The sequence below is a fragment of the Protomyctophum bolini genome, assembly GCF_963924005.1.
Source record: "Protomyctophum bolini genome assembly, chromosome: 13".
NCBI classification, from domain to species: Eukaryota; Metazoa; Chordata; class Actinopteri; order Myctophiformes; family Myctophidae; genus Protomyctophum; species Protomyctophum bolini.
In genome coordinates, this window is record NC_137874.1 from 39,251,887 (window position 1) to 39,265,344 (window position 13,458).

The following is a 13,458-nucleotide window of genomic DNA, read 5'->3' on the forward strand; positions in this document are numbered from 1 at the left end:
GCGTTCGCAAATAACGAGTAAGACGCGCGGACGCGGGAAGCGAACGCAGATCGTAAATTGCAACAGCTCCATATATATATGGGCACAAAAGGGGCCAGGTCCACAACAAACAAATCACTGGACCCTTTTGTGCCCATATATGGAGCTGAGTGGACCTGGCCCCTTTTGTGCCCATATATGGAGCTGAGTGATTGCTGATGCAACACACTCCATATTTGGATAGCGGGACAGACAGACAGACAGACAGACAGACAGACAGACAGACAGACAGACAGACAGACAGACAGACACACAGACATGATCTGCTAGGTCTCATAGTAAGTGCTCACCTGCGTTCGCAACCAGTAAGACGCGCAAACGCGGGAAGCGAACGCAGCTCGTACATATTTGGGTTTTTTTAAGATTTATTTTTAAGTTATTATTTTTTTAAGTTAAGTTATTTTTAAGTTAAGTTTTTAACTTAGCCATAACCATATAAGGAGTCCCCAAAGCAGCTATACGTCCAAATATGGAGTGTGTTGCATAAATCACAAACAAATCACTCAGCTCCATATATGGGCACAAAGGGGGGACACTGCACACGGACAGACATGATCTGCTATAGGTCTCATAGTAAGTGCTCACTGCGTTCGCAATCACTGCGTTCGCAAAAAGAACGTTTTTGCTACTCACCAAAGCAAAGGCGGGTTGTGTCATTAGAAAGCCTATACTTTCCTTAGTGGATGCACTCTCAGCCCCCCGTGTTGTAAATGAGGGGTATTCCCCTTCAATGGGAACTTAAGGTATTCAGAAAGTGGGCTTCAAATCCAGCTGATATTCCTTGCCACCTGTGTACATGCTGCACCATATTCGGGCATAGCTACGGTGGAAACTCCTTATATGGACATGCCGGGGCATAGTGACATCAGAGGATGACGTCATCTTGAGTCATCTTACCAGACGGGAGATATAAGACTACACAGAATCAGTTTACAGATACTGGAGTCTACCAACTGAAGCTCAGAACATCAGTCCATTCTCTCTCAGTGCCACAGTCCTCTCCTTGTCTCTGATTGGCTGGAACCACAGACCTCTCCTTGCCTGTGATTGGCTATTCAGAGTCCCTCTGTGAGCGTCGTTGAAGTCACGTCTATCTTCTCAGCGACGAGCAGAAATGGCGTCTGCCAGCGGTCTCCTGTCTGTCTGAAGATCACTTCCTGTGTTCCATCTGTATGGAGGTGTTCACTGATCCGGTCAGCACTCCATGTGGACACAACTACTGCAAAGCCTGCATCACACGTTGCTGGGACGCTAAGGATGTGTGCAAGTGTCCACTGTGTCAACAAACCTTCAATAACAGACCAGAACTATCTGTCAATACTTTTGTTTCTGAGATGGTTCAACAGTTCAGGAACCACAAGTTGAAAGAAGGATATGAAGAAAAGACACAGGATGAAGTTCAGCAGATGATCCAGGAGAGAGAACTGAAGATCCAGGAGGTCAAACGCTCTGTAGAGATCAGCAGGAAAGATGCAGATGCAGTCATAGCCGTCAGTGTGCAGGTCTTCACTGCTCTGATCAGCTGTATTCAGAGAAGCCAGGCTGAGCTCATTGATGTGGTTGAAGAGAAGCAGAAAACAACAGAGAAACAGGCTGAATGCTTCATTGAAGATCTGCTACAGGAAGTCACTCAGTTAGAGAAGAGAATCTCTGAGCTGAAACAGATCTCGCACACTGAGGACCACCTCCACCTCCTCCAGAACTCCAAATCCATCAACACAGAGTGGATACCCGCCAAGGACTGGACAAAGGTCAAAGCCCATCAGTCTTCACATGTGGACACATTGAGGACTGCTGTGTCTCAGCTGGAGAAGACACTCGGTCATATATATGTATATATATATATAAAGAGATGAAGAAGAAGCTGTGTGATGCTGAGCTGAGGAGCATCCAGCAATATGCAGTGGATGTGACTCTGGACCCTGATACAGCACATCCCATGCTCATCCTGTCTGAGGACGGAAAACAAGTGAGTCATGGAAACGTAAGGAAGAATCTCCCTGACAGCACAGAGAGATTCTCTAGATATGCCATTGTCTTAGGAAAACAAGGATTCTCCTCAGGAAGGTTTTACTACGAGGTTCAGGTTGGAGGGAAGACTGCGTGGGAGGTAGGAGTGGTCAAAGAGTCCATCGACAGGAAGGGATTCACCACGAGTCTCAACAATGTTTACGGGACTATAGGGTTGTTGAATGGAGAGTACTGGGCTCTGGCTGACCCTGCTGTCCGCCTCCCTGTAAGAGAGGAGCTCCGGAAAGTGGGAGTGTTTGTGGATTATGAGGAGGGTCTGGTCTCCTTTTATGATGTGGAGTCCAGAGTTCATCTCTACTCTTACACTGGCTGCTCCTTCACTGAGAGACTCTTTCCATACTTCACTCCACATAATAATGCTGGTGGCATAAACTCTGCTCCTCTGATCATCTCTCCTGTCACCAGATAACCTTCTGGTCCATGCTGCTGGGTCACCATGAAGAAGAACAGTTTGGAGTTTGTTGGACAAATAGAGATAAAAACATAGACAAATAGCAGATCTATGGCTATATACAGATCTAAGCTCTCAATAATAAATAAAATAATAACAATCACACCATAATGTGAAGGGGTTTGGAGTCAAAGCACAGTTGTTGACTTACTAGAAAAAGAAAAAAAAACATTGCATGGATGCACCTGGGACAAGGTCAAAGGTCATCACCTGGGACGTAGTAATGTATCCAAAAGGTCATCGGGGTTTCGGGTCTCGCAACATCACACCCATCACTGAGGTGACCCAGCCGGGGTGATCAAGTCCTGAACTACGTCCAAGTAGCTATGATTACTGTCACAATATAGAGCTATTTAACACTGTTACTGAACACTCTATAGCAATGATTACTGTCACAATATAGAGCTGTTTAACACTGTTACTGAACACACACTCTATAGCAATGATTACTGTCACAATATAGAGCTATTTAACACTGTTACTGAACACACACTCTATAGCAATGATTACTGTCACAATATAGAGCTATTTAACACTGTTACTGAACACTCTATAGCAATGATTACTGTCACAATATAGAGCTATTTAACACTGTTACTGAACACTCTATAGCAATGATTACTGTCACAATATAGAGCTGTTTAACACTGTTACTGAACACTCTATAGCAATGATTACTGTCACAATATAGAGCTGTTTAACACTGTTACTGAACACACACTCTATAGCAATGATTACTGTCACAATATAGAGCTATTTAACACTGCTACTAAACACACTATATCAATGAGTTGGCCAAAAAGTACCGTTTATATGTGAGTGCGTCCACTAAGGAAAGTAATGACACAAAGTAATGACACAACCCGCCTTTGTTTTGGTGAGTAGCGAAAACGTTCATTTTATTTACGCTAAAGAGGAGAGGCTGGTCTGAGTTCCATGTGAGAGTTAAAAGCGAAAGTAGCAGAGCCAATGCAGGGCAGAATCATAGAAGCATTGGCTTTGGACCAGAGCTATATAGATGTTTGCCCATGAGGACTCAAACTAGTGAAAATAGCAGATCTACAAGCACACAACGCGGTGCAAAAGCGCTGCGTTGTGCAGCTTGCATAGATCAGCCATTTTCACTACTACTTAAACATGTGTTTTCTAACTTTCTTAGATTTTTGTATGTCTGTCTGCTAACCTTGCAAACCACATGGACCCATCAGCAGCACCACATTTCTTGTGCAGAAGGAGAAGTATATATACAGGCGGGAGAGAGAATGCTTATTTGTCTCTGGTGGGCGGAGCGATAGACAGACAGTTGTGTTCCACAGTTATTGATATGGCTGTGTGTTCAGAGTGCAACCTGGCTGTGTAGAGAAGTGGGCAAACTGACTGTGAAAGGTTGGCAGAGCCTGATTGGTTGAGCCTCAATTGGCTGAGGCAGAGGCTGTAAATTGCACAGATGAAAGGAGTTGGCCTCATTAGGCCCAGCCTGACCAGAGCCTTTTGTGGTGGTTCTGGAGAACCGTGGGTCCGACCGACGCTTTACTGGGCACTGCACTCCTTGCGGGGGTGTGGAGCGCGTGTGTCGAATGTGAAGTCGGTGGCTCAAACGGTTCTCGAGTTACTTGCATTACGCACGCACACACGCACGCACACGCACACGCACACGCACACACGCAGACAGAGATGACGTGCATTTATAGTAGGTTTTCATGTAGCTTTTTCAGTAGTCTGATTCAGTAATCTTTTTTTCTTTTCTTTTCTGTCTGTGAATTTTGCGGAGGGCCGTTCTTTCTCTCCAAGTCTGCTCGGATGCAGCCTTAACATACAGTATGGGACCAAAGCTTGCTGTATGTCATTAGAATGCCTTATTCTGACTACCGACTTGGAGGCGCTTGGGAAATTCCTTTCTCCCCCCAAAATAATATGGGTGTAAAACAGCTTAGTGAATCGGGGCCCTAGAGTGTTTTGACAATTATCTGGGGGCCCGCTTGCTTTATTCTACCGGTGCATGGGCCCCGGGCCCCCGGCCCACAGGTTTATTCTACCGGTGCATGGACCCCCGGACCACAGGTTTATTCTACCGGTGCATGGGCCCCCGGGCCACAGGTTTATTCTACCGGTGCATGGGCCCCGGGCCCCCGGCCCACAGGTCTGGGGATTGAATCATGTCAGGGTTTGTGTGTGTGTAGCGCCGGGCCGGGCCAAGCTGAGGACGAAACCCAGACCACCTGGACACCGCCCATGTGTAATAATACCTCTTAACTACTTTAGGCCCGTTTACTGTACTGTGTATATACTCTTCCTCTTACCATGAAGAAGGAACGCAGCCCACTGGATAAAGACGCACGCAATAATGGACGCCAGGGTTAATGATCTAATCCAATGAAATTACACAGTCCTGGAGGATTATTGGCAGTGTCTGTGTGTACCGCAAACTCTGTCCAGGAGTTATACGGTCTGCTTTTTCATTTTGGACGTGAATACCATGGTTGTCCAACTGGCATGTAATGATACCAACTTAGCACGCACGCACACACGCACACATGCAGATCAATTTTTTTCAGATAGTAATTTGAGGACATTATACACATTATACATTTTTCATCTTAACAAATGGGAGCAAAAACTAGCCACTTTTTGCAAGTGTCTGTAAACGTTAATCCTATAACCCCAACCTGAATTGAGCCGATCTACAAGGTCTCAACACGTCGCGCTGTGACACGTTGAGACCATATAGATCTGTAATGGACCAGGAAAATGTCTCTTTCTCAACCTCTACTATGAGACCATGTAGATCTGTAATGGACCAGGAAAATGTCTCTTTCTCAACCTCTACTCCTTGTGGGGAAATTTGGCCCTAGTAAGTAATGCAATTGCACGCAGCCACGCACGCACACGCACACACACACACACACACACACACACACACACACACACACACACACACACACACACACACACACACACACTGCGTCGACCATAAACCCCTTCACAGACATGCACACACACTCAAATGTTAAGACGCTTCCCATGGAAGATATATAGAGTTCAATCTCCGGTGTCCGATATATTTTATAGTTATCGTTTTCCAGATAATTTCTTTGAGCTGCTCCCCTGCTTTTGGTCCTGAATGATTTGATGCACAGGTTCCCAGGCTGTTCACTTTATTTCTAATGGTGCAACCACTCCCTTACTATAGCACCATTTCATTTAGGGTATATGATCCTGTTCGGGAGCGGATGTCGTTACGTCATGTTGTAGTATTGTTTTGTAGTCGACAAGGCAGGAACAACAGGCGGCAACTTCCTTTTCCCTCGAAACCGATTTTTCTCAATAAAAGCTACAGGCTATACGAGAGCTTTTATTGAGAGGGAAAAGGAAGTTGCCGCCGCCTGTTGTTCCTGCCTGTCGACTATACAAAACAACGCTACAACATGACGTAACGATATCATCCGCTCCCGACAGGATCATACGGACTTTTGAAACGGAGACCATGCTTTCCTCCGAGGTGGTGGAAAGCCTGGTGTGTGTGTGTGTGTGTGTGTGTGTGTGTGTGTGTGTGTGTGTGTGTGTGTGTGTGTGTGTGTGTGTGTGTGTGTGTGTGTGTGTGTGGGGGGGCCTGCCTGCCTGGCTGGCTGGGTATGAGCACGAAAATAGCATGGTTGTTTTTCACCACCTGTGCGCAACCTAACACACACACACACAAACAAACAAACAAACACACACACGCACATATTAACTGTACATATATACGATGATTTCGGGTGTGCCAGTACAGTACAGTACAGTACAGTACAGTACAGTACAGTACAGTACAGTACAGTAGAGGGACCGGCACACGGTAACCCTGTCATTTCTCAACCGTTTCGGAATGCGGGGCGGCACGCCGGAACCGGGCCGGCACCGGGCCGGCACCCTGGGTGTGTTCCTGTGGGTCTGGAAGCTCGTACGTAGCTAGTGGCGTGCTACGAGCTTGTAGGGTCTGCTATTTAGCTAAAGTATAACACGATGCTTAGTTAAAACACCAAAGGTTCCTATATCGCGATGAAAATGTATATGTTTTACGCTTTTGAAGATAAAAAGCCACCGTAGCCACGTCAAATATCTAAAAAAAATAAAAAGGTTTGGGAATCACTTGCTGGTTTTGTGGATGTTTGGAATTCCCTGAGTGACTAACGCGGCTCAGCTGTTCATGTTCAGTCTGGCCTCTGGCCATCCCAGCAGCTGGCCCAGTGGTGTGGGGGGATATACAATGTTATTTATTTATTACATTTTTATCCCACAATTTTGTAACCCATTTTTTTTCAGTGCCTTTCCCCTCCATCAGGCACCCCGGCTGGCCAGGGGGAGGTATAGTTTAGAGACCAGGATTAATGCATGTTTTTTGTGAGGGTATAACTAGTACCTACCCTATAGGGGACACAGGGAGAACATGCAAACTCCACACAGAAAGGCCCTTTCTGTGTTTGGGGCATGCAGTCAGAGACAGCACCTGCAGTGCAGACGGCTTGGGGCATGCAGTCAGAGACAGCACCTGCAGTGCAGACGGCTCGGGGCATGCAGTCAGAGACAGCACCTGCACTGCAGACGGCTTGGGGCATGCAGTCAGAGACAGCACCTGCACTGCAAACGGCTCGGGGCATGCAGTCAGAGGAGTTAAACACTTCTCCACGTATCCCTGACTGACTGCAGTGCAGACGGCTCGGGGCATGCAGTCAGAGGAGTTAAATACTTCTCCACACTGACTGCAGTGCAGACGGCTCGGGGCATGCAGTCAGAGGAGTTAAATACTTCTCCACACTGACTGCAGTGCAGACGGCTCGGGGCATGCAGTCAGAGGAGTTAAATACTTCTCCACGTCTCACTGACTGCAGTGCAGACGGCTCGGGGCATGCAGTCAGAGGAGGGAGGGATGAAGAAACCCTCCAGCTGTCTTCGCCTGGGTTCCAGCCCGGCTGCCCACGCCGGAGCCCAACTTCTGTCAACACTGCCGAGCGTGCTCTGGGCCCTTCAGCGTTACACACGCACTATTGATTTGACTTGTTATACGGTGAAAGCGTGCAGTGTGAAGCTGCACTTCATCACAGCTCCGCGGCTTTGAAGGCTTTTTGTGAAATGTTAAAGGAGGTGTTAGTGATATGTTTTTTCCAATCCCGGCTCCTCTACATGTCTACATGTCGAAGTGTCCTTGTGGGCAAGACACTGAACCCCAAATTGCTCCCGATGTGCTGGTTGGTGCCTTGCATGGCTTCCGCCGCAATCGGTGTATGAATGTGTGTGTGTGTGTGTGTGTGTGTGACTGGGTGAATGTAAAGCGCCTTGGATAAAGGCGCTATAGTGGAGATGTCTAGTGGATTGTCTAGTGGAGATAAATGCACCATTTACCACCAAACCATCAGATTTAACAGTGTATACCACCACCCATTCAACATCAGATTTAACAGTGTATACCACCACCCATTCAACATCAGATTTAACAGTGTATACCACCACCCATTCAACATCAGATTTAACAGTGTATACCACCACCCATTCAACATCAGATTTAACAGTGTATACCACCACCCATTCAACATCAGATTTAACAGTGTATACCACCACCCATTCAACATCAGATTTAACAGTGTATACCACCACCCATTCAACATCAGATTTAACAGTGTATACCACCACCCATTCAACATCAGATTTAACAGTGTATACCACCACCCATTCAACATCAGATTTAACAGTGTATACCACCCACAAGCTTGTAGGTCTGCTATTTTTTTTCAATCGTGAAAATGTGGCACAGATCTTTGAATATATATTCTTTCAGAAGACGTTTTATTTATTTCGACGTCAGGCCTACTGGAGTATACAGTATATGAATAGGCCTTTAAGTGGTTGAATGTCAGCCGGTTTGGTACAGAATGGCCTATACAGTAGCAGCAGACCTGGAATTCAGAGTATGATTGTTCGGCTTTTATTAATTTTTTCTCTCACTTTGTGAGTACCAGTGAAGTGAGAAAAAGACTGACGTATATAGCGAGTCAAGTCAGTCTGCATGGATTCCAGGCTAAGGTGTTCATGCTCGACCAATCATCAGGTTTTAATCACACAAACTCGAATCAACGTTTATTGTACCAAAAAATGTCATCTGTGTGATTGTTATAACAGGAAAACTAATGAAGCGACACCTTCCTCTCCTCTATCCCCCACAAAAAACATAATCTCCAAAACATCCGCCTCCTGTCTCTCTGTCTCTCTCTCTCTCTCTCTCTCTCTCTCTCTCTCGCTCTCTCTCGCTCTCTCTCTCTCTCTCTCTTTCTCTCTCTCTGTCTCTCTCTCTCTCTCTCTCTCTCTCTCTCTCTCTCTCTCTCTCTCTCTCTCTCCCTCTCTCTCTCTCTCTCTGCCCTGGAGATGGAGAGGAGAGCCCACCGACCGGTTCCTCGCCAACACAGAGTCCCAGATTGGTGTGATCTGAAGCGTGCACAAATCAACCGGGCGGCCTTTTGATCCAAAGGGCGCCACATTGTGTTAAGTTAATTAAATCTGATAGACGTTGTTTGCTTTCATAGCAGATTAACCCATTAAGACCAAGAGACCAGATTCTACAAAAGGACTTCTATAGTCAGATCCTGTATACCGTTTTCTGTTTCTATATCAGTGGTGCCCAAACTGCTTAATGTCAAGGACCTGCAACATTGTATATGTATATTTGGGCCGCCGACCACCGTCTGAAAATGTGGTGTTCAAAAAGCAAGGATTTTAGTTAAAAATGTTCACTGGTAAAGTAGCCTATATAGGCCTAATTCAAAGATTTGCGGCACACTTTTCATATTTGTTCCAAAATAGCAGATCTGTAAATCGGCTATTTCTTTCATCAGAAAAAAAAAGCTATAGGGTGACGCATGCATGTGTTCCAGGTCTTAGTGGGTTAAGGTGTTCGAACAGGAACCCCCCACCCCGAGTTTATACTTTGTCAAAAGACTTTCGGACATCTATTAAGGGTGTGTTTTTTTACACCCTTCTTCCCCCCTCATTAATTAAGTTGGCCCTGATCATTCCAGCGGATGACTGGCGGACGGCCAAGACAATCTGCACAATACCGGCCGGGGGAATCAGCCATGTCCCGTCACGGATGAGGAGGCTTTGGTAGACCGATAGATGGATCTTTATTGTCATTATTATGCTTGCATGAAACAACAACATTCCGTTTAGAGCTCCACGACTGGCATAAAAATAAATAACCATACTGTACAATAACCCAAAGTGCAATATAGTGCTGGTGCAATGTAATGGTGCAAACTAAAGTCCAAAGTTCAGTGCCAAGACCAAGTCCATCTTCAGTACCCTTTTAATACTATAGAGGGGGCTGGGGGATGGAGGGGCGGGGGGGGGGGGGGGGGGGGGGGCAGGTTGTTCATTCAGCAGCCTGACAGCCTGTGGGTTCAGTCTGTTGGTTCTGGACCGGATGGATCCATATCTTCTACCAGAGGGCAGAGACGTTGGAAAAGATTGAGTTAAATCCCGTAATTTGAGTACACGTAGGATACTTTTATAGTTATTTTCCTCCCACTAAAGCCCTCACCCAGACAAGAATCCATGAGTAACTATAAAAGTACATAAAAGGTCAATAAATACCGGGGGATTCTTGTCTGGATGAGGGCTTTAGTGGGAGGAAAGTAACTATAAAAGTATCCTACGTCAAATTACGGGATTTAAGTAACAAGTTTGAGGTATTTTAAAAGCTAGTGTTTCCATTTCTTAATGCTTTACTGTATCTCATAGGAAAATATCACGCTTTTTACGTCGCTATGTATAGAACGCTTTAGCTACTATATTTTGCAGATTTAAGTTATTCAAATATATAGTACTTTTTACTATCTTTTGATGCTAATACTTTGGCACTCGCTTAACCCATTCTGAACGGGAACCCATTTTGGTGTTAGCATCATGTTATGCTTTAGCTATTGAAAAATAGCAGATCTACAAGCTCATAGCGCGCCACCGAGTGGCGCGCTACGAGCTTGTAGGTCTGCTATTTTTGAAAAATCAAAGAACGACTGACATTTTTAGAATCTGATCTCAGGTCAGAATGGGTTAATCAGACCAGTGTGTGTCCAGTGGAAACCTCGTATGAATCTGATCTCAGGTCAGAATGGGTTAAGTAAAAATATTGAATACAAGCCTTTTAGCCTTATGGTATTTATTTTTTTTGCAGTAAAGGGATATCACATGTGATATCACGAATGGATTATTTGTATTATTTGAAAGTCAATATGTATATTGACTTTCAAATAATACAAATATTTTGATTTTTCCATTACTTTTTTAATTTTTTTGTTTCATTTGAAAGTGAAATCTTTATGTCATACTTTAGCTATTTAAAAATAGCAGATCTGCAAGCTGCGCTATGAGCTTGTAGATCTGCTAAAAAAAAATTAATTGTACAAATGTGGCACAATTTGGAATATATTCTTTCAGAGAACACGTTTTTATTAAATGTTTGCTTCTGGGGGGTCCCTGGAACAACATATTTTCAGATGGGGGGGGGGGGGGGGGGGGGTCAATTACATATAGTTTTTGGGGTCCTTGACATGAAAAACTTTGAGAACCACTGACATAGAAACATAGTGTTTTTCAGAAAACTGTCAGGACTCGGAAGACATTTTTAGAATGGCTGTGAGGTCTAAACATGGGTTAAGTACAGCCGTGTCTTGGTCCAGCCAATCAGCGGCCTCTTGGCTGTGAGGTCTAAATGGGTTCCAGCCAATCAGCGGCCTCTTGGCTGTGAGGTCAGTGGTGTAAACACACATGCTTCTAAATGGACAATTAATAAACCTCGTTTGACAGCGGGATTGTTTTCATGTTGATGGAGAGCGCACATGAAGCATGCACACACGCGCACGCGCTCGCACGCTTGTGAGATTGACCTTGTAGATGTTGCTATTTTTGGGTGTTCGGACAGGCCCGAGCACCATCAAGCTCTTAAGCTGTGAATCTGTGTGCAAAGGCACAACGAAATGGCTCCTTTTTCCTCACCGTGCCTCTGTTATCTCTTCGCTTGGCCAAAGCGATTGTTCTCTCTCTCTCTCTCTCTCTCTCTCTCTCTCTCTCCTCCTCTCCTCTCTGCCAGACTTTCTTATCACCTCTATATAGCACGAGTCCAAAGAGCACACGGACGGAAATGTGTTTTCAATTAATCGCTGATCACCTCAACGCCTAGCCTATCCCAGGAATGGACAAAGAAGATGTCCAACATCGGGTCACAGTCAGTCAGTGTTCTGTTGTGTTCTGTTGTGTGATGATGAATCATTGGGGGACGGAGAGGGTTGGAGAGCGTAGGTCGCGCTAGTGCACCCGCGAGGTGGAGGCTTATTGATTATTGTTTTCCATGAAAGCCCCCATTTTATGATTCACGCGCCAAAAAAATAAATACAAGAGCTAATGGAATCTTTGCATGAGGCTTTCTATTCCTGGAAGGTTTTAGCATGCTATAATGGAACCATTGTTCTTGCATTGATGATATATATTTAAACAACAACAAATGTAGTTGTTGTTTAAAACCAAAAGACTTTGTCTAGCGATAATGCCACTGGTTGGTGGGTTGGTGGGTGCAAACTTGAGCGAAGACCGATTCATGAAGCTATGTTGAAAATGGGTGAAGTCGGCCTGTACGTTGCCAGTTTCCGGCACGCAAAAATAACAAAGTGGAACTATAAGCATTTCAGTTCTTGTGGGCGGCTGGACGGCTGGAGGGGCTGTCTTCGCCAATAATACCTTTGAGATTCATGATGGAACTAATGAGATAAACATGAAGTGGTCAGTGAGAGGAGACGTGACGCTGATATGCAAACGATATTCAGTACCTCCTACTGCACACCATGGTGGACAGCCTCGGGTCATAAGGAATGTAGTTCCTTAAGGCCTATTCATAGTCTGGATTTTCGGTGGTGAGGTGACCACCGCTCTGGTGGTGAGGTGACCACCGGAGCTGAAATAACGTTGAGCGGTGGTGAGTAAAAACAGAGAGAAGGGCTGGAGCGGTGGCAGTGGTTTGCTCTTCACCGCGGCTCGTGACGTCATGTTGTAGTTCGGTGGTCACCTCAGTGACGTCATGTTGTAGTTCGGTGGTCACCCCACCACCGAAAATCCAGACTATGTATGAGCCTTAAGTTGTGCGTTGTCTTCCCTGTGTGTCTTTTCGATTGAAACCTTTATTTCAGGGGAATCCAATTCCAAGGTCTCTTTTTGAGTGGCGCCCTGTATACAAACACAGAACATTTACAGCAATGATTTTACATACATGAAAAGCACACGGTACAAAAAGAAAAAAAGAACAAAGAAAAAACCCACACATACACCAGAAAACAGAATCAGAATCTTAAAACCACATATTACAAAAAGCAGGTGCACACTGACTGATTACGCCTTCCTCTAGTGTGAGGTCAGTTAAAATTATTTTAAAAATAGCATATTTTCTGTGGTTCTAAAACCTTTTCGAGGGAATTCGTTTGCTTTCTGTACCCGAAAACAGTGTTTTGAGGGAATTCGTTTGCTTTCTGTACCCGAAAACAGTGTTTTGAGGGAATTCGTTTGCTTTCTGTACCCGAAAACAGTGTTTTGAGGGAATTCGTTTGCTTTCTGTACCCGAAAACAGTGTTTTGAGGGAATTCGTTTGCTTTCTGTACCCGAAAACAGTGTTTTGAGGGAATTCGTTTGCTCTCTGTACCCGAAAACAGTGTTTTGAGGGAATTCGTTTGCTCTCTGTACCCGAAAACAGTGTTTTGAGGGAATTCGTTTGCTCTCTGTACCCGAAAACAGTGTTTTGAGGGAATTCGTTTGCTCTCAGTACCCGAAAACTGTGTTTTGAGGGAATTAGTTTGCTCTCTGTACCCGAAAACAGTGTTTTGAGGGAATTCGTTTGCTCTCTGTACCCGAAAACTGTGTTTTGAGGGAAT

The 13,458-nt window shown here is 45.1% G+C and overlaps 1 pseudogene across 1 annotated transcript in view; it reads left to right on the plus strand.

The window, feature by feature from the left end:
- LOC308327667 (E3 ubiquitin-protein ligase TRIM39-like) overlaps positions 1-2,479 on the plus strand; it is a 7,129-nt pseudogene extending 4,650 nt beyond the window's left edge. The window contains exon 3 of the transcript in view: positions 1,142-2,479. The product of the transcript in view is annotated as an E3 ubiquitin-protein ligase TRIM39-like (transcript). The remainder of the gene's footprint in view (positions 1-1,141) is intronic.
- The last annotated feature ends 10,979 nt before the right edge of the window (positions 2,480-13,458 follow it).